This window comes from Anoplophora glabripennis, unplaced genomic scaffold (assembly GCF_000390285.2).
Source record: "Anoplophora glabripennis isolate ALB-LARVAE unplaced genomic scaffold, Agla_2.0 scaffold25, whole genome shotgun sequence".
NCBI lineage: Eukaryota > Metazoa > Arthropoda > Insecta > Coleoptera > Cerambycidae > Anoplophora > Anoplophora glabripennis.
The window spans coordinates 1736620-1758539 of record NW_019416306.1 but is presented as its reverse complement, the minus strand read 5'-3'; the positions used below and the strand labels follow the sequence as shown (position 1 = coordinate 1758539).

Below are 21920 nucleotides of genomic sequence, written 5' to 3'. Positions count from 1 at the left end.
TTATGCTAATTAAGATCTCTAAAATAATTATCTGAATTGAAGTTTATGATTTTATCACTGGTAATTTACCACCTCCTATAAATTCCATATTGTAAATAAAAAAATATTTTATAAAATAGTACTTCAAGTGCAATAGGCAATTTGAATACCTATACGAAAGTCGGATGATCCTCACTTTTTAAATTATTATACTTATTACACGCAAATTATCGATTTTCATCTCATCTCTCTATAAAATATTCAAATTACTCTATTTCGCTGGAATTTCAAATTTACCTACGTACAATTTTCGTAGAATCAAGGTGCCGCATTAAAGGTAATTATTATGAAAAGTGAGATGACTTTATTATGGGTAATAAAATTTAAAATAAAAACTCGACCATAATTATCAGTTTGCCATTAAAAATAAGTTAATGAAACGTTGACTTAAATGTAAATCTCTAGTTGTTCTTCATTATACCATGGGCTGCTAAAATTGTATAATAATGTTACATCTACGTTATTACTGGCAGCAACATTTAAAATAAGAGACAAACATGCAATGATTACCCATAGTAAGACCGTATTCTTCACATGTTCCACCGATAATAGCCACATATTGGTATTTATTTGCTTAAACATCATTTTACAGTTACTGATAACTGAAGTGATATTTGCAATGCAAAAATGTTAAGAAATACAAATATTTGTGAATTTGAAATAAATTGAAGAAAGTATTTCATATAGTTTAAAAACTGTGACTGATTTTGAAATTAACTAAGAACAGTTTGACCTGCTTCTATAACAGTAGATTATTTTACAGATCTGAATAAATTTCTAATCAAAACTGCCGAACCGCTTGAATTTTTTTGATCGTTTATGGTTAATAAGTCCAAAAACTGTGACAAACGTTAGCAATATTGTTAGCAGCAAATCATACGAAAAACTCAATTCTGTACAAATTCAATAACCAGAAGAATACGTACCTACTTTTATCTGAGAAGGAATTAGAACAAAATAATTGGATTTTATCTAGAGTCGCTGTTGATGAGCTTTCAGCATTTACAGAAAATTATTTAACGTCGTTCTGGTATTGGTTATCATAAAAATTACGAATTTTTCAGTGGTTCTACTTTGCTTTTAAATCTATGGCATCATTATTACAACACGAAAATAGTTTTCTCGTTTCAAAAAAAAAACATGATTTTCACATTTCATCGTTTGAATCGTTCATTTGACCATTCATGATGACCTACGTCGTTAACCCAGCAATTGACCAGTACGATTGATTGTGACTAATTGAACACAATATGACATATGGATTACCTGAGCAAAGTACAAAAATTAGGTGTATGGATGCCGTATTCTTTGGGCGAAAACAAAAAAATATCAGCGTGTCGACATTTCTGTCCCTTTTATGAACTAGGTTGTCAACAACCTGAACAGTTTTTGTTTTAGATTGTTCATCATCTTGCAGTTCAAGAAATAACACCAGAAAAATATAATTGAATGATTTTGCAGCATGATAACGCTGCTCTCGTACTGCTAATATTGTAAAAGCTAGTCAGTAGCTCAGTTGGAAGATTGCCACATCCGCCCTATTCTCCTGATTTTACTCCTTGGGAGTCAGAGGAACTTCTTTTAAAAACGACGTCGCGCTTTAAAGTCAGCTTGATGAATTATCCATCTCCAAATCACCGAATTTCTTCAAGCGCAGAGTAAACAAATTATCGGGTCTTTGGGGAAAAATTGTAGACAATGGAATATATTTTGTATATGAGGAAGAAATAAATTAGAATTATAATAAAAACTACAAACATGCATTAATCCAATATTTGGTTGATCTTAAAGCAAATTGGTGCTAAATAAAATTATTTAACTGTTATAGGACTTCTACTTGTTAATGATACAGTGTACAAAAAATATTCAAGAGACACAAAAGTTTTCAATGAATGTGGGCTATCTGAATCAACAAAGAGATTCCAAAGCCCCAGTTAGTTTTTATATAAACTTTTCAGGTCTGTTTACTAGCAACTGTACTGTACTAAATTCCATCCAACTGTGTTTCCTGAGTAATTAGCTGATCAAAACTGAGTTTCACGTTCAAACTTTGAAGGATATTATTGAAATATTGAAATATTTTGGCCAAAAATATATAGTTTTCTTTTACTAACTTAGGGCGAGAGGAATCACTTGAAGACTACAGGACAAAAGCGCTGTAAGTCAATTTTTACGGTATAATAAGGATATTAGTACCAAAAAAATGCGTGTAAAAAATAGAAAAATCATAACGGTCTAAGGATACTTTTATAGTTTTCACCGATAAATAATTACCCGTTGATTTTGATTTAAAATTTATATTGTACGTATTTTAACTTAAAAATTCATTTTCTAGCAAATGAAGTAAAAGTGACTTACATCGTTTTTGCCGTGCGTTCTTAAAGTCTGTTGTAACACTGATATTGCTGATTTAAATTAAAGTATAAATTTTAATTAAAATGCCGGTACAATTAAAAATATATTAATGTAATTAATGAGGATTTATGACTTTCTCAAGAGGCACAAAATATTTTCATTAAAACTATCTATCCAAATCTAAAAATATTCTCTGCAATGTCAGAGAGCTTTTTTAACAACTGAAATACCTCAGGCCCCTTCTAACACTGAATCCACTGGCTAGTGTTTATAATAAATTAGGTAGCTACTATGAGGGAATTATGCTAAAGTACTACTACTACTAAATATAGTAAATTAACTAAATCAATTATAGGCCACATGATCTAGATACCTTATAATCAACCTTTTGTCATGCCGTGCCATTTTTTTAAAACGTCTGGGTAACCAAAAGCGGTATATACGATTCATGTATATTTAAGGTGATATCACAATAAGCTTGGAATTGTCTACCAAATTAGTAGTTTTCGTATTTGCAACCATATTACATAAAGGTTTATTTAAAACTTCACTAAAGAGAGTCCAGGCTGATTCTGTATTAGAAGTAGCGAAATATTCGGAATTAAAGAAAAATTTACATATTAGATAGCAACAAGGATATCTTTATTGCTGGACTGTTAACTTGCTTTGATACGAAATTTATTCTAACTTTATCTTCACGCACTTAAAATATCAGTATATTTCTATTGTTAGAAGGCGTAGGTGAAAACAGAGCAAATGCCCTTGTATTTCCACAAAAAATATAGGCTAACTGCTAGAGAAGTTATGTAATTATCTATTCCTACATTATACTATCTTCTTATTATTTAATCTAGGCTAAAGCGAGCAGATTTAAATTTAACCAACTTAACAATTATTCTATTGTTGTAGCTAGATTTATCTCGGTCATCTCAGATATTACAAGTTTCAGTAAATTAACCACGAGCTTCTGCTACATCAGAGTAAGATTTTCCGACATTTTATGAAGCGAAATTAAGTTAACATTAACTTTTGCATATTAACATATTCAACATCACAATGAAAACTGAATATATTAGGTACCCTCTAATGGAAGAAGGGTAAATTTAGTTAGCCTAATAAATTTTGTTAAAAACGTGTTTTTTTTTTATTTTCTTAAAGGAGGAATGTTTTTATAGAAGATGTTGCAGTTATAAAAATATTAGATTTTAGTGCGTTTTTAAACTGTATTATACATAAACTGCTACTTAATTCCAAGGCATTCAACGTGGCAAACTAGCAGAGAACGACGGGCTGATCTGTACGTACTTTCAAAGCAATAGTCCAATTAAATGGGTCTTTAAATCGCAATTTTGGTCAACTTGCTTGAATTTTTGATGGTGGAGTCCTCCGACTCTGGCTCGAGCGTACTTTCGATCGTTTCGGGCGACATTCAAGGGCATTTTTAGCATATTTCCGATCACCCAGGCGAAAATCCGAGATATACAAATTGGAGATTTTGTCGTCTACTTTCAAATGCCGTTTTCAGAATTTAAATCGGATAATTTTTGATAAATCGCCAGGCTGTGGAAAAAATACCCTAATTTGTTTATAATGCAATTGTGCAGAAACTATGTATCAGACAGAAAACATCTTGCGCACGATTAAACTACATATTATTATCTGTCATTTTCCGCAAGTTTGTTTTTCCAGTTTCAAATTTGACGGAGTTATGAATTTTTTAAATAAAGGTCTATTTTAGAGGCTTTTCCGGATTTTCTCTATAAAAAATGAACCGATCGGATCGCCCAAAAAAACATTTATAGGTTTTTTTAATCTCTACAAAAGTCCTATTGAAGGTAAGACGATTTCATCATTATTTTTCGACATATAAAAAACCAAAAAAATTTAATTTTTTTGCAGTTTTTATTGTTTTAAAAAAATTGTTCACGACTTTGCAGGGGAAATCACTTGGGTTTTCATTTACTAAGTATTTTTCAAAAGGTAATACATGAAATTTGTTGTGATATTTAAGTGTTCCAAAAAATCTCTATTTGTTGGCCTAAACGTTGATGCTGGCAGTATTCGTTAAAAACATACGTTCAAAACATAACTTCAAAACTTCAAAATGGCATAACGCTGCCAAAGAAAACAATTATAGTCTCATGATTTTTTTTCCAAATTGCTTGTTAGAAAGTCCACTATATGATGGTCTATGTGTTGTTTTCGAAAAAATCGGGGCGATCCATGTAACGCGTCAAGCAATTATATTTTTTAAGAAAAAAAAAATCCTTGGGCTTTATTTGGACATGCAACCATTTTTCATATATTTTCCCTTAAAGTACAGATTGATTAGAAAAATGACAAAATTTCGATGAAAAATTTTGTTGCAATAATTTTTTTGCGAACTGTAATTAGACAATATCTTGATTTTAGCTGTATACTAGATATTGTGAGTGTCAGTTAATGCTCATAAGGACATTAGTTCGCTTAGTAGTTATTTGTCACAATGTCATTCATTTATAGAAATCGAATTTGTTCATTACATTATTTTTTTAAACCCAATTGAATTTTCGCTTGAGCTTTTACGAATATTTGATATATTTGAAATGAAAGTAAAATTAAATTGAATTGTTTAATGCTGAAGGTGGAGCACCTTGGTAATTAGTTAAAATTATTTTTCGACTAATAAATGTGAACACAATTTTTTTAGACTAAGTTAGTCGACATGAAAGAAATATTTTTATCTCTGGAGATGAACATTTTTATTTTCATCTCGTCCCTAGAAACAAAACTAAAAATGTCAATTTATATTATTATCAAAACTTATACAAACCTTACCATACTATACTATATTACTTATTGAATTACATAGGTATGTTTTTATTTAGTAATTTCCTTAAGTGAAAACAGCCGTGTAAATTGCCCACATGAGGCGTAGAAGCAATTAATTGCTTACTTACACCTGATTCTGTTGGACCAACTTAAAACGTTCATGTTTCAAATAAAGTAAAGCTAGCAAAATAGTTCCATAAATATGTTAAAACAGTTATTCGCCGACCCAAACTACTCAATGCTACTATTCCATACCGATATGGCAATAAATTTCGTAATTTGCCGATATTAGAATAGAATAATAACAAAGCTACAAGCCCAGCGTAATGTGGTAGTCCTTGACTCGTATATTTTCATATCCGTGTCCCATCTTTTACCCTGAACGGCCAGCTGATATTACACGGAGACGCAAGGTAAAAACCTTTACAATCTACCATGGACTCAAGGTTGCACGACTTGGTTCCAATTTCAAGACTCGTCCCACTGGTATGACAAATACTGTAATCGATTATGATTTGTACTTCTATCAGTCTTTAAATTTGTAATTTGTTGTACGTTAAACACCAAAAATTAAGCAATGATACACTCTTATCCTCCGCTTGCAACTTTGCACGGAATGAATTTTAATACATTTATCAAAACAGTTTTTAAAGGAGTTACATTTTGATCTTTAGCAGCCCCCAATTCCCCCCGATTTATGATGCTTTTAAAACTATACATCCAATGATATCGAACCTATGAACTTGGAAATAGTTGTCAGGTATTTAAAATTAGTGTTAGTTAGTTCGAACTGGCAATTTTTGATCGGCAAAAAAATTTTGTTTTAAATTTGGAAATACACTTATTAGTGCAGTCTTTTCAACGTATATAATAAGCAATAATACTATATTAAACTAGCCAGATCAGGCACATATTTTCAAAAAACACTTTTAATAATAGACGGTGAACATACATACCAAATCACAAGTATTACTCTACGACATGGTGCGACTAACCTGGAACAAAGGGAAAAAGTTAGAACAAATGTCTCTTTTTATTAATAATATAAATTTAAAGGGATATAATAGTTTTGTTCCTAGTGCATTAGAAACAGTTTTCAACAGTTAAACGCGATCGCACATGATTCGAAACAATAAACTTTGAACCTTATGTAAGCATTATATCAAAATTCGTAAAACTAATAGGCCTCAGATATTTTCGCTACATTTTTTGAGAATAGCTTTTGTGTTACTATTAAAAAAAGTTAAAATCTATATTTTTTACGAGATAAGTTGAAATTCAATGCACGAGAAATAAAATTAGTTTAAGAGGGATTTTTTTTCTGATTTATTACTTATCTACATTGTAGGAAAAATCAAATGACATTGTAAACAATTATACTGAATTCTGTCTACCCAGCTTAAGTTATGTATTAAACATCTACATTTAAACATACAAAAACAAATCGTTAGGTTTATTATGATAACTTCAATTTACAAACCTGCACAAAGAAACTTCTGAGGTAAGTTATATTTGTGGCCAAGTGTAGAAACGTTAAACAAAATGGCTACCAAACTCAAAGCTCAATTAAATAAAACAGAGCTGTTTCAAATAATAGACTTTGGTGCTTCTAAATCCAATGTTTCGCGATTTTTCATATTTCTGAGACCTACTTAGAGTACGGATATTTTAAAATAATTATATAGTAGTAAAGGATACAAGACATACTGTTGACAAACTTGTAGTACTTTATATGGGGGTTGCCTTTTGTATTTCGGGAATAGGGGATAAAAAAAATAATCATCTTATATGACTATTGTTTTTCAAAATATGAAGATCAATACACTTTTGCATGGATTTGAGATACCTCCAAAACGTGCATTTTGAATGCATATCAACCGCTTTTTCACGCGTCGGAAAACGTTGACCCTTTTTTTTATGTGCGGGAATAAAATTCGACTGTGCGGTGGATGACTCTTCAATTCGACTTTTTCAGTTCTCAAAATGTCGCTTGTTTGAGCCGATGTGCGAGAGTTCGTATTGTCCTGGTGTAGGTATAACTCTGATAGCACTTCAGTTTAATTACATATCAATTACAATTATAAATAAACAACATGCACAAAAATAATATTTAAATACTGAAAAATTGATATGCAATGTTTTAAATACAATTACATGCATATGTATAATTTCATCTGCTCCTGTATAATCCAGGCATATTCAATATCAGTTTAAACTTGGAAATGAACAATACCATGAGTTACTTTAATGACCAAATTTCATTGTTGTCATTGGAATTTGTTTTTCAAACTTCTTTAAAGGCAAATATCTCCATAACGAAGCCCGATAGGAAACATTTTTTATGAAGTACAACATCTATTTGGACCTCCCTTCATTTTTGACAAGACCTTTCCAGACACCCTGTATGTATGTGAGTGTGCAAAGAATTTTCAAAAACTTGAGTAACAAAACGTATAATTTTATTGTCACTGAAAAAGATAATAATCTTAAAGTAATTGTAAATAAAGAAATTGTTGGTATTATAAATCGTCGAAAATAAATACATAGGAATAATTATAAATGGTCATTTATTTACACAGACAGATATTGTTACTAACGGATATATTTTTTTTAGATTATAAAACTTTTTCTATGATAAGGTCTTTATACTAAAAATTTTTCATTGGAGAATACCATGCACCCATTAACGTAATGTTAACATTTTTGTTTAAGTAAGAAAACCTGCAGTGCGAACTCATGTTTTCTGGTGTGGCGTATCTTTCCCAAGTTCCAGACCAACGTTCCCCAGATGAAACTTCAACAGAAGTATCCTGTCAAGAGTTTGTACAGAAGTGACTTAGTTGAATAGTTCTGCGTGTGGCTGCTACTTGCGCTAACTTTACGACAACAATAATTAAGTAGGGGGAAGAGTTTGACGTGTTTGTAGTTGCGAACTTTCCAGTTGTTATACATGTTTTAATTTCAAGGAACACCAACAACTAAAGAGATTTATTGCCTAGATTTTTTTTTATTAAAATGTGTACCAAAACCGTAACTGGCATAAAACACGCAATAAAAAGGTTTAAGAATAAAATTCCGTGATTTATTAGGCTGTCACATGAATAAATAGTGTGAACTATAGAGCTGAAGCATAAATCCATATTTTGGCATATATCAAAGAACCCCAAAACTTCGCTGACTCTGATAGGTCGATGACAGTGGCAATTTCTTTAGAGAAATTTAGTAAACATGTACAGAACAGATACTCGTAAAATAGTAGATAAATACTAATGACTCGTTAGGAAACCAATGCGGACTAATCTAATAGATTTAAGATTTATCAACGATTTTCTGGAGAACTTTTTAGAAAAAAATAAATTTTGATAACTACAGCATGCTCTAGAGAAGTTATAATAAAATATTTTTGTGCAGTACAATTCTACTTGAAGATAAGAAATATTTTGTTGGTCATAAGATATAGCCCTTCTACCTCTATGGCTAATGAAAATCACAACAAAATTGTTGGAAATAAATGGAAAATGAAACACTTCGGTAACGAACTATTTAAATTTTGAAAATATTAGCAATAGGTACTACGTTGTTATTATTCCTCTGGTGCAAGTTTTATTAAAGGAACAAAATAGAATAAATTATGGCGTCATTTTCTAAATTAAAAAAGCGCTTGTGAGAATATGAGAATATCACAAGGATAATATATTTTGTAATACATGGATATTACTAAAATTTATGCCTAAAACTCGAAAAATGAGGAAAATTACTATAATTCCGACAACTGCACAAAGTTTTTATTGTAAATAATCTTTGCCACTTTCATTTAGTTCATGATTTATGAGATGTACTATCACATTTTAACTTTTGAAATGTTAGTCTTAATAGTTTGTTTATGATATTATTGATTTGCCTCAGTTTGATATACAGGGTGACTCACAAATGGTGACCAAAAGTGAAACCTTTGGTGAATTTTAAAGGGAGTCTTCCGTATAAAGTTTTTATCTAGGACGCTTCGTTAAAAAGATGGCTGATTAAAGTTCAAAAAATATTTTTAATTTTTGTAAATAATTTAAAAACTTGTAATTGAAATAATTTGAAATTGGGCACATGTATTTTATGTAAACATTGTCCAAACTCTGAGGGCTCTTCCTAAAATATACATGCTCGAGTGACGGAGATACAGGGTATTGGTAGCATATTTTTCTAAATTAAATATTACGCCACTGCTTTACGGTAACAATCATGATATTTTTGATTCCTCTTTCAATTTCCTACAAATTACTATCTACTCTTTTATGTTTTTCGAAAAAAGACTGATTTTCGAGTAAAACTTAAATAACGAATTGAAAACACCAGACCTCAACCCACTGGATTTCTCTTCCTGGGGTGCTGTTAAACGGCTGGTATACAGTGAACAAATTAATACACCTGAGCAATTAGAAGAAAGAATAAATAATGCTTTTCATCAGGTCCAAGCAACAATCAATTTTGAACAAATTACATTTTCGTCACTAAAACGATGTCGCGCCTGTGTTCGTGCAAATGGAGGTATCTATTTTTGAGCATTTACTTAAATAAAATCATTAAAATGATGACTAATATTATTAATTACTTTAATCATTGTCATGTCATTTAGGTAAGTAAAAGTATTTTCAGTAGGATTTTTAAGTTTTACTTACTTTTTCGAAAAACATAAGTGGGTAGTAATTTGTAGAAAATTGAAAGAGGAATCCGAAAATATCATAATTGTTACCGTAAAGCAGTGGCGTACTATTTTATTTAGACAAATATGCCACCGACACCCTGTATCTCCGCCACTAGACCATATAAATCTTAGGAAATTTTGGTCAATTTTTACAAAAATACAAGTGCCCAATTTCAATTATTTCACTTACTAGTTTTTAAATTATTTAAATAAATTAAAAATATTTTTTGTTGTTTAACACGCTGTATCTTTTTAACGAAGCTTCTAGATAAAAAGTTTATAGGAAAGACCCCTTAAAATTCACCAAAGAATACGAGGTTTCATTTTTGGTCACCATTTGTAAATCACTCTGTATACTTATAACTAGCCGTAAATTTTCAGTGAACCATTCTGGTTTAATCCTAACCCTTATTTGTTCTCATTAAATTTTATATTTGAAGACCCTGGTGCAATATGTGAATTGTTTAGGGGGTCAAAAGGAGTGTTTTTTGTTCAAAATATTATTTTTGTAAGTAACATCTATTAATTTGGTATGAGGTAAAACATTTTGAATGTTTACTTTTCCACTTTTTCCATCCGCAGTTAAAAAAATGAAAAATAAATAACTATGTACTCACACATTCCATTCTTACACCATTTGTTGGGCATATCATCATTATTTATAAGAATATAATATATTTTAGATACTAAATAATACCAGAACAAAAAATACTAACAAAGAAAAATTCTTTGCCTCTACTGAACAATTTGTACCGGCGCTTATCTCCATCTTGTATAAGGGTGTACATTTAGAGTAACGCACTTACAAAACTACAAATCTTATATAATTAACACAATTTTAACTAAACAGGGTGTTTTTTAATGGAGTAGCATAAATGATACCAGTGAATCTACATTGCAAAAGAACACGATCTGCAAAAAATCGCCGTAGTTCACCCCTGAAGAGATATGGGCCTTCAAAGTTACCAAAAAAATTATAAAAATTGGCTGTAATTTGAAAACCGAACGAGGTACAAATAACAAATTTTTTACAGGCTGTTTACTAATACAGATGCGAGTTTTCAACTATTTTTCGAAAATTTTAACCCCTCGAAAGGGGTTGAAATAACCACCCCTCAAGCCATTTTTTGCCATAACTTTTATATTCCGTAAAAACTCGATCTCCAAAAATACGCATTAGATAAACTGGTTCTTTTAGAAACTTTTACCTCTCTAGCAACTTTCCTTTAAAACTTTTCGTTTATTAATAAAAAATAAAATGTATTAACATTCACCTCACACCGTAGATGATGGCTATCAATCAAAGAAAAACTAAGTGTGCTGCTGTCACAATTAACTCTTCTGTCCTGTTATGCATGTCTGGTTCAAGTAGAGCTTGAACTGGCCGGTGGTGAAAAGAATATAATAAATTATCATGGACAATATTCCAAACAACACTATGGGACACATTTAATTGCATTGCTGTTTTTCTCGTACTAGTTGACGATTTTCGTCAAACTCCTCAAGTACTGCATCCTCAAGATAAATAGTACGAACAGTAGGTCTTCGGCCGGTACCCTCAATATGCGGCTGTATTTTTCCAATTTCCCGAAGTCTTCGTTCTACCGCCCAAAAAGTTTGTCTGTGGGGAACTTGACGATTTGGATATATCTCATTATACGCTCTTGTAGCCGCAGCACAGTTTTTGCGACATTCAAAATACAATTGTAGCATGTCCACATATTCATCATTAGTAAAATTTGGCTTAATTCTTGTTAATTTACACCCAAAAAGTATTTAGCTGATAACAGTGACAACTTACAGAAGAGTTAATTGTGACAACTGGCATGACAGCAGCACACTTAGTTTTTCTTTGATTGATTGCAATCATATACGGTGTGAGGTGAATGGTAATACATTTTATTTTTTTATTAATAAACGAAAAGTTTTAAAGGAAAATTGCTAGAGAGGTAAACATTTCTAAAAGAACCAGTTTATCTAATGCGTATTTTTGTATATCGAGTTTTTACGAAATATAAAAGTTATGGCAAAAAATGGCTTGAGGGGTGGTTATTTCAACCCCTTTCGAGGGGTTAAAATTTTCGAAAAATAGTTGAAAACTCGCATCTGTATTAGTAAACAACCTGTAAAAAATTTGTTATTTGTACCTCGTTCGGTTTTCAAATTACAGCCAATTTTCATAGTTTTTTTGGAAAGTATCTCTTCAGGGGTGAACATTTTACTAAGGCGATTTTTTGCAGATCGTGTTCCTTTGAAATGTAGATTCACTAGTATCATTTATGCTGCTCCATTCAAAAACACCCTGTATAAATTAATTTTACATGAATATACGTGTCGCTAATATAGACAATATTTTGATATGCAATTTTACATAAAATTAAGTGTAGTTCAAGTGCTGAAAAATATTGTTATCCGTCTAGATTTAATTAATTTCAAATTAGTTTTGATTGCGAAGGTGCAGACCGTAGAGTTGTTTGTTTCCACTTCTGAATTGTGGAACTATCCATCTTCAGTAAGCGCATCGTAAGACCCAAAGGTAATCAGGTCCATGATTCAGTCGGTTGAGTATCACGAGGTACTCTCGGCGCACTTCGCTGATGAATCCGTTCCCTAATGAATATGTGCAATAAATATCTGGACCCTCTTCGTGTGGTCTTGGAATTGTCTACTACTTCATTTAAAAGCTGGCGACCGACTGTAGCCTGCATTTTTAATATTTTATAGAGTGTCGACGTTATTACGTTCATCGAGCCTATTTCATTATCTCATTCCGTTTCTTTCGAGCACGCCCGGATTATCATCATTCTCTAGCGGAAGATGTTTTCTGAAGTCTTATCTGTTTATGATTTGTTGCCACGAGGGGTATACAAAAAGAAATAAGTATTTTTAAGTTTTGATAACACTGTTTTCATTATCTACGTTGGTATAAGTGGTAGGTATACATGCATTTTGATTAGATTTTCACAATTCACTTACTGTTTAATGAAATTTCCGATTTGAAAGTTTACACTGAGAGAAATATCATTTAGCCATAAGTAGAAATTAACCCTAACCAAATATCTGCTTTAAACAGACGCCAGAAACTTTACGATGCTGTTTTAATAGAAAATATTTTGCTAGTTTTTTTGCTAACTTTTTATTTATAACTGCAAAGCCATCTTATAGCTGACAATAACAGCAAATATTTTTTTAACTACAAATAAGTGACTTTATAAACTCTAACAATTTATCTTTTTGTCATAACTATGTGCAATTAGCTAGAATCAATTATTAACGTTGTCTTTAAATCTTCCTTTCATATTTAAAAAGTTACAAATAAAAAACAACATATTTATAATTGGATAGTCTGGCCTTAACTCGCTTTTTACTTTTTACTCTTTAAAATTAAAACAAAAGTCATAAGTCAAAATTGATAACTTACGAACATCATAGGCACTTGTCACTGTACTTAGGTACTTCAAATGCATATATCTATTAATATCCTATTATTTTCCATCACATTTTCATCCTTAACATAATGTACTATATAACACACAGTCAAAGCTTTCTTGGTTGTTATTATACGCCTTCATAAATGATGACAAGCCACGTGACCAATAATTTTGTTTGGAACAATAATTATATTTCCTTCATGTTGGCAATTAAATTAGATTATATTAAAACACAACATTCTGTTTCACCAGCTGTGATTGGTGTACTTATTCAATCAATCAGCGGTCGCATTATTTCGAGCGTAGACGTAACGGTTTGCCATTGTTCATTGTAAATGAAGCAGTAATATAAGTGACGCCAAGGGATTTTTATCAGTACCAGTGGTGCAATGTTGGGTTGCCTATGTTCGGCGGTCATGTGGTTTGTAAACATTTATGAAGGCTGTGATATTACTTACGTAATATAATACGTTATTTGAATGAAAGACGGACAAGGTACCCTTCTTGTTAAAATTTTGGACAAAAAATTGCTATGTACTATGTAACTCTCGCGCCTACTTGTTAACTATGTAGTAGATATGATTTTATATTTATAATTTTATAGCTATTATATTTTATATCAGCAAACTCAACTGCATTTGCCACTATTATTATTAATTAATAACATTAATTTGTGGTTTTAAATAATAGAATAATTTGACATACCCGATGTTACTACAACATCTGTTCAAAATTTTGGCCACCGACCTGTAAACACATTTGGGTCCGTCTTACTCAGTTTCTACGAACTAACACCTTGTCTTGCTTCACCATAACACAAATGCTTCACCATAATACAAATGTTATCTTACTTCACCATAAATTAAAACGATATCCATCAACTCCGAGTTGCTATATATGCAAGCCATTTTTGACACAAACTACTAAAAAACTTTTGTAAACACTATCGCAATGACGATTGTAAAATCGGATTTCAGTTTTCGGAGTCGCTGAGGCCATGTGGCTCTCCACGCGTATTGTGAATGACGCTAGAGACTACAGTTGTCCAGCTATGTAATGGTTGAAATCGTTTTAAGGTATTTATAAATGACAAAATAATTGGAGTGTTATATTTATGAATCTAATAAAATAACTTAAAAATTGTACTGTGTATAAGTTCGATGAAATCTGTAATAGGTTGATAATAGATTGTTTTAATTTATCTTTATTAAGTGAATATTTAATTAAATATTTGAATTCACTAGTTTTAATAATGTGTATAATATCTGTACATTTCTCGTTAGCAAAAATAAGTTTACAAAAAGAAACACTAACAAATTTTTTGATGCAAGCGATATTATTTGTCTTGTTTATCAGCAATAATGGATTTATTACAATAAATTTGAGAGCACTGAAATTGAATCATCCCTTAGAAATGATTGGCACGTTCAAATAGAGAGTTTTAATTGAGAATGGAAGAAGGCAATATTTTTTATATTTGAATGACGGAGATATTTGTCCACGTACCGCCTAATTTGCATTTTATCATAGTTTAGCGAAAACTCAGTAAAATAAAAGAAACGGAGAATTTATAGGTTTCTTACTAGTTAGTTATACTATCTGACCATAATATGTACAATTTCAGAGTGAGTTTATGCCAAAATGAAATGTTGAACCTAATCCCTTCAATCTCTTCCCAAAGCAAGGATATAGTGAGTTGAAATTAGTGAAGTTCCCTTTAAGTTGTGTGCAAATGAGCATGATTTTACCGTATACATAAACATTCTGTACATGGATTTAGGAATTTATTTTCCGTATCACTTGATCTCGGATTAGTCACACAATCAGCCTTTAGACTTTTACTTGAAGCTGTTTGCTATTAGTAGCAGCACTTCTCGAGAGTTAGTTTTCGTATCAAGCGATGTTAATAGAAGGAATAATTTTTTTCACAAATCGTTAACGATTTACGTTTATATTTTTCAATCTGTTTCTTCTTCGTTTTCATTCAAAAATTTTTCTTGAGCGTTTATACATATTTAAACAGCAGAGCGAAACAATCTTCATATTATTGAAATATTTGGCAAATGTAAATCGAATATCTACTTATTTTTTAATCGATAATATTATGGGAAAATGCAGTTTCCAGAAATCCAGAGTACATTTAAGTTATATCCGTTCTTGTTTCCAGTGCATTCCTTCTTAATCAACGGCAGCAGAACTGTAGATAGGTCGACTTAAGTTCCAGATATTTTACTTCTTTTATCCAAGTCGATGTAAAAGTTATGAGGTGAAAAGAGCTACGGTATTATTTTTTGCAACTTTCGACCTCTTGTTGAAATAAGTATTATAAATTTAACGTGTTTTGTACATCTGACATTTCATTAATAATAAATAAGGCTCTTGGAAGTTATCAACGTCCAATATGTATCTGAAATTGAACAGTAGGCTATTTTCGCTCACTTGAGAGACAAATTCTAGGGGTTTTATCTTATTTTTCTACCCTCGTCTTCCCCAACAAAGATAGATTACTCCGCCATTCTTGCAATTTCCCTGTCGTATCTGAGCTCATAAATCGTGGGTGATATATCACCATTTGGTGACTGGGGTGAGCATACACGAAGATCTCGCGAGGGCGGATAGGAATTTCGAATAAAGAAATACGATTACATCAAATTCTTATACGCCAGATCTGCATTAATTTAGTTATTTTTAACGATATTACTTTGTATAGTACTATGAAAAATTAAAAGTATCTACAGATGTTCGGAGTGTAAATTCTGAAAGTAATAATCATGTAAATTTTGGCTTATGCTGAAGTCCATCACTCGGTTTATTCAAATTTGAGTGCATGCAGTAATATAATGACAAATTTTATTCGCATGACATTAACAGTCGACTGGGGACTCAATTCCAAGCAAAAAGTTAATACGAACATGGGGCGTAGAATACCTCTTAAATTTCGTGATCAAAATTATTTTTTTCGATATTTATTTGTAACTGAGTAACAAAATAAAATGCAGAATTCTATTTTGTCAGACGAAGTCGCACTCTATAGCTCCAAAGTGAGAACGAACTTTTAGAAATGGCCAATAAATATTTTAATTTTTTTTACAATTTTCAGGCTTTTCCAATGATAACAAAATACTATTTCTTCGAGATACATCGATCTTGAGTAAAATCTAACACACAAAACGAACAAAAATAAAAATAGGGAAGTAGAAGATACTGGTACTTATAGTAGTCAGTATTCATGGGAAATTTTTACGATTTCTTTGTTTGTTATACTTACTAATTAATTATTCTAGCTTACTCTGGACCACAGAAATCATTTTTATTTTTCAATTTTTATTTAATATGTATAGGGCAAGCGTGATTGATACTCCTGAGACTATTTCATCCATGAAACAACGGATCCAGGAAAAAGAAAATAAATTGACACGAAAAACTAAATGTGTAATAAGAAAACCAAAGCTAAGAAACCAAAGCTGACAAAAACTGTCGAAGAGACGGACTCTGAATCATCGGTAGAAATCCAATTCGACGACCAAGACGCTGATTCTGAAGAAAATTGCTGTGTTGGCTCTGGAGAAGCTTATGATCTAACCAAGAAAAAGGTAGATTGAATTAAATGTGCAACGAGTAATTTATGGCTACACGAGGACTACACGAGGACTGCACGTAATAACAGAAAGCAAAATCTGGTTTAAAAGGTGAATATTACATTCATCATTTCACCCTTACTGATCGCACCATCTTACCCCATAGAGTCGGGTGAGATGGTGAAGTACAGAAAAAAATAATTTATTTTTTTTAAATTTTATTATAAATGAAACTTACATTTCATTTATTTTTATATAATGTTGAACATTTCCCAGCGTGACATATACCATACTAGTACCATAAATAACTATATTATATCGTTATGCTAAACTTTTTTCTGCTAATAATATTTTAGTTTTTCCTTATACTTGATTATTTTTAATTAGAGGTCAATTTTATAGAAAAAATGTATCTCATTTGTCTTAGATAAGTATATATTGTTTATTTAATTAGTTAGTTCAATTCAGTTCTTCAGCTTTTTTTAAATTCAAAATTAGATAAAGGAAAAAAGGGGTGAAATTAAAAAAATATATACTTCGTCCTTTAAACAAATAGGGAGGTTTTTTACAGACGTTGCTTTATATGTATTTTTAGATTTGATGACTTCGTAAATTTAAAGGTGCTATACCAAGTTTTGAATCATACTATCATTAAGAAAGCTATTTAATTAATGGGTATAAAAAATATTCTGTATAATTTATCTTTAGGTATAATTCAGAAATTTATATTTTACTCTAGAGAATATGTGCCACTTACTGCGTTAATAAATCTTTTAAAAATTTTTAATATTATTTTCCCTTCACATCGTACATCGTAACCTGTCTTGAAAAAATAGTTAAGTATGTAAAAGATATATTCTTTATAAAAAACACTACAAAATAATACTGTTTCGATTTTTTTTTATTCTTAAAGACATTATGTAGTTTTCCTGTTTCTTAGTAAAATTACAGTTTGTGTTGTAATTATACATACAGGGTGATTCACAACTCAATGGACATAGAACAGGTGTGTGTAGCCCACCAAAACAAATTGATTTTACATATGAATTTTTCTCATACCTACGGTTGCGAAGATATTAGCAACCGTAGGTATGAGAAAAATAGATATTAGAAAATGCGTTAAAAAAATCGAAAAAACTCGGTATTTCACTAATGCGTAAATACAGAACAACCAAATTTTGTAAATTTATTTATTTTATTGATGTCTTTAGTTGGTAGAAACTTGAAGTGACCAGCATCTCCAGAAGGGGTAGTTTAGGCTGGGTCACCCTTAAAATTCTATGAATTTTTTCAACCCTAACTTTATTTACAATTAAGATCTACCAGTTTAATAGCAAATTCAATGTTACACTTTTTATTCTCGTCAATTTTTCGAGAAACCGTCCGTTTCTGAGAAAATTGCGATTTTGTGATAGGGGTCAAAACCCATTAAACCAAACAAAAATATGTGGTTCTGCTGCATTTCAATTGTTCTGTTACTATACTCCGCGGTCGAAATTATAGAGAGTGACTAATCGCTAGCTTTTGGACTAGTAAGGGGGATGAAGCGAGCCGGGAACGAAAATCCATTGGCGTGTCTGCGTAAAAGGCAACAAGATATATAAAATATTGAAAAAAGATAATAAAACATAACATCTAATATTTTTTACGGTTTGCTATAACCGGCACTTTGATCAATTTTAATTATTACAGCATTTTAAAACGTCCCAGTTGTGTTTTTTTAATTTATAAATTTATTATAGCCATGGAATTAGACCCCTCGTCTACGCTTATGCTATGACGTTTCTCAGGACTGGTAAATCAAGTCCGTTTACACCCACTAAAAAAGCATTTCCCTATTCCCTACCAAGTGCAAAAGACAGAGATAGAATATAGATCGACGTTCAGTGTAACTCAGTCTATAGACGATTATAGATTCTATCGATGTGCGTAGCGAGCGGCACAAAGATAAATAATATTGAACCGTATAAAAATCATTTTATATGCATTATGGTAATAGTGTTTTTATATTATGTCTGAATCACTCTCTATAATTTCGACCGCGGAGTATAGGATATTATTGTTGTCAAATCTGACGTTACATAAATGTGATTATTCGTTTAACAAATTAAATTTAACAATTCCGTGTACATCTTGTTTTTGTTTGTCGTGATATTTATTGGTAAAAATCGCAGGAAAATTTTCATTTAATGAGCAAGTTGATATGCTATTAGTATTGGGGTTTTCCGAAGGCACTTAATTGCCGCAGAAGTGTAGAGGAATACCAAAGAAGATTTCCTAATCGTATTATTCCAAATCGTCAAACATTTGCCAATGTTGAACGAGGAGCTCGGTAAACGGGTTCGCTGTGCCGCCTAAGAAATGTTGGAAGAGCACGTTTTAGACAGTATTGAAAATTATCCCCAAACCAGTACCAGAAGAATATTCCGGCAATTTAACATACCACAGTCATCGAATTATACGACGTAATCTGCTGCATCCTTATCATCTTCAAAATGTTCAAGAACTATTACGGCGACACCTCGAGCCAAAGATGATTTTTTGTAATTTCATCCTAGATCAGAACATAGGTTTCCACAGGATCATTTTTTTCACGGATGAAACTGGCTTTAGACGGAGAGGAATTATAAATATACACAATCATGAATATTCGGATCAAAATTCACATGCTACAGTAACCCATAATTACCAAAGAGAGTTTAGAATAAATGTTTGGGCAAGTATTTTTGGGCGATATTTGGTTGGTCCCGTTATTTTATCAAACCGCTTAAACGGCGCCACTTATTTAGATTTCTTACAAAATACTCTTCCTGAACTACTGGAAGATTTGCCTTTACAATTACGCCGTGAAATGTGGTTTATGCATGATGGTGCGACTCCGCATTTCAGTATGGATATACAGAAATTTTTAAACCAACAGTTTCCAAATCGATGGATAGGTCGTGGAAATAACTGCCCTCAATGGTGGCCACCGCAAGCGCCCGATTTAAATAAATGTGACTTTTTTCTTTGTATATTCGACCCCTGTTGAAACTGAGGAAGATTTATGCAACCGCATCAATAATAAATGCACCATTATAAAAAATGACATTCAATTATTGAATAGACTAGATTTTGACTTTCGGCGAAGGGTTAATTTATGTGTAAGAGAAAATGGGAGCCGTTTTGAACAGCATCTTTAGTGTTAATTTTTTGCGAAAAATCTTCCAAATCTGAATACCGACAGATTTAATCACGGCTTATTATTAAAACTGTCTGGTCTAGGGTACCTTGGCATCAATTTTATTTACTGCATGCATATCTGTTAAGTCCTGGATGCTAAGGCCCACTTTTGTAACCTAGGTTTAAACTCGAACTGAAGTTGCAGATTTGACATAACATTAATTTTTATGTGTGGTACCTAGTCAAGCTAGATATAACATTTCGAACGTCCTTTTTATATATAATTATACAGGGTGATTCAAAAAACCGCTGACAGACTTCTATGGTAGATAATACATAAAAAATTAAGACGAAAAGTTTTAATAAACATAGGGTCGCAAATGCCTCCTTAACGAAATACAGGGCGTCAAAGTTTCTGTAAAATTAAACATTGTCTGCAATAATTCCAAAATGCCTGAACATTTCTCTTTCAAATTTGCTAAGCGTAATTAGCACCTTAAGACCAATGTTTGATGTACTGCTCAAAATTTTATGAGCAGCAGTGTCGTAGAGACGGGGTCAACGTGACCCTTTTTTAAAAATATTTTCTATGCCACTGCTAATTTTGTCAAAAGGGTACTATTTTCGTATAAAGTGTTCAATTGTCTATCGAATTGATCTCTTGCAAAATTTGGATTAAAGTAACCATTTTTAAGAGAAACACCTTTGTAGAAAATTTGTGAATCCAATTTTATTTTAATTCATTTTAGTTTCGCATAGTAGGCTTGTGCTATTTAAAATAAAATTAAATATCGCCTGTCACTAATGTCAATGAGTACAAGTGAGTTAAGTAAACTAGATTATAAGCTTCTTTTTGTCATTTTTACGCTTTAATTTTACAGAAACTTTGACGCTCTGTATCTCGTTAAGGAGGCATTTGCGACCCTACGTTTATTAAGACTTTTCGTCTTAATTTTTCATGTATTACTTACCCTAGAAGTCTGTCAGCGGTTTTTTGAATCACCCTGTATATTGGGCGAATTATACAAAAAAGTGTAAAATTACATGCATTATGTAACTTTACGTGAATGATGCATGATTGCATTACCTATATAGTGTGTAATTGCATTACCTATATAGTGTGTAATTTTACATAAAATATTTATGTGTGGTGCCTAGTCAAGCTAGATACAACATTTCAAACATACTTTTCTGCAAATATTCGAATGACGTAAATTGTAATGGGTCATATTTTGTATACAAATAGTAGTCAAAGTCCTACAAATAATTGTACAGATTTTTAATACGCCATTTTCTGTTCCGTGTACTTTGTGTACTGTGAAGAATTAAAAGTACAGATGCTAGGAGAGCCGTAAATTCTAAAAGCAATAACGATGTAAATTTGGCTGATGCTGAAATCGCCGGCATGCCGCATTATATTTCTAACGTTAAATTTATGGCTTGGTTCATTCAAATTAAAATTTGAGTGGAGTTCTACATTCGCAATATGGTTACCGCTGAAAGGAAATTATCTTTTAAAAGTTTGTTAGTGCCGTATTGTTTTCTAGACACCCTATTTTCATTTGCCGGTTTACATATCGGTCTCTGATCCCTGTAGGGTTGTTCACTCTATAATCATCAATGCGGTTTGTTCTCTGTATGATGAAACCATTCGTTATTTGTTTTAGTGTGCCCTCCTCTCGAACATTGTGTTTGCATTTTGGACGTTCCGACTGGTGGCTATTTGTGTAGTTTCTAAAATAGCCTTGATTGATGATGTTAAAAAGATTGATATCGTTCATTCTAAATGGAGCTCACAAATATGTTGCCGCTATTTATCACTTGTTTTTAAATTGTTTAAATTTCTCT

General features: G+C 31.5%; 1 protein-coding gene across 6 annotated transcripts in view; it reads right to left on the bottom strand.

Moving 5' to 3' along the window:
• LOC108903543 (homeotic protein antennapedia-like) overlaps positions 1 to 21920 on the bottom strand; it is a 401892-nt gene that overhangs the window by 295200 nt on the left and 84772 nt on the right. Inside the window, exon 1 of one of the 6 annotated variants that reach the window (XM_018705765.1) lies at positions 6162 to 6195. The exons of the other annotated variants lie outside the window; for them this stretch is intronic. The gene's annotated coding sequence lies outside the window, so the exon portion shown is untranslated. Of the gene's footprint in view, positions 1 to 6161; positions 6196 to 21920 lie in introns of those variants that run through there. 6 annotated transcript variants of the gene reach the window in all.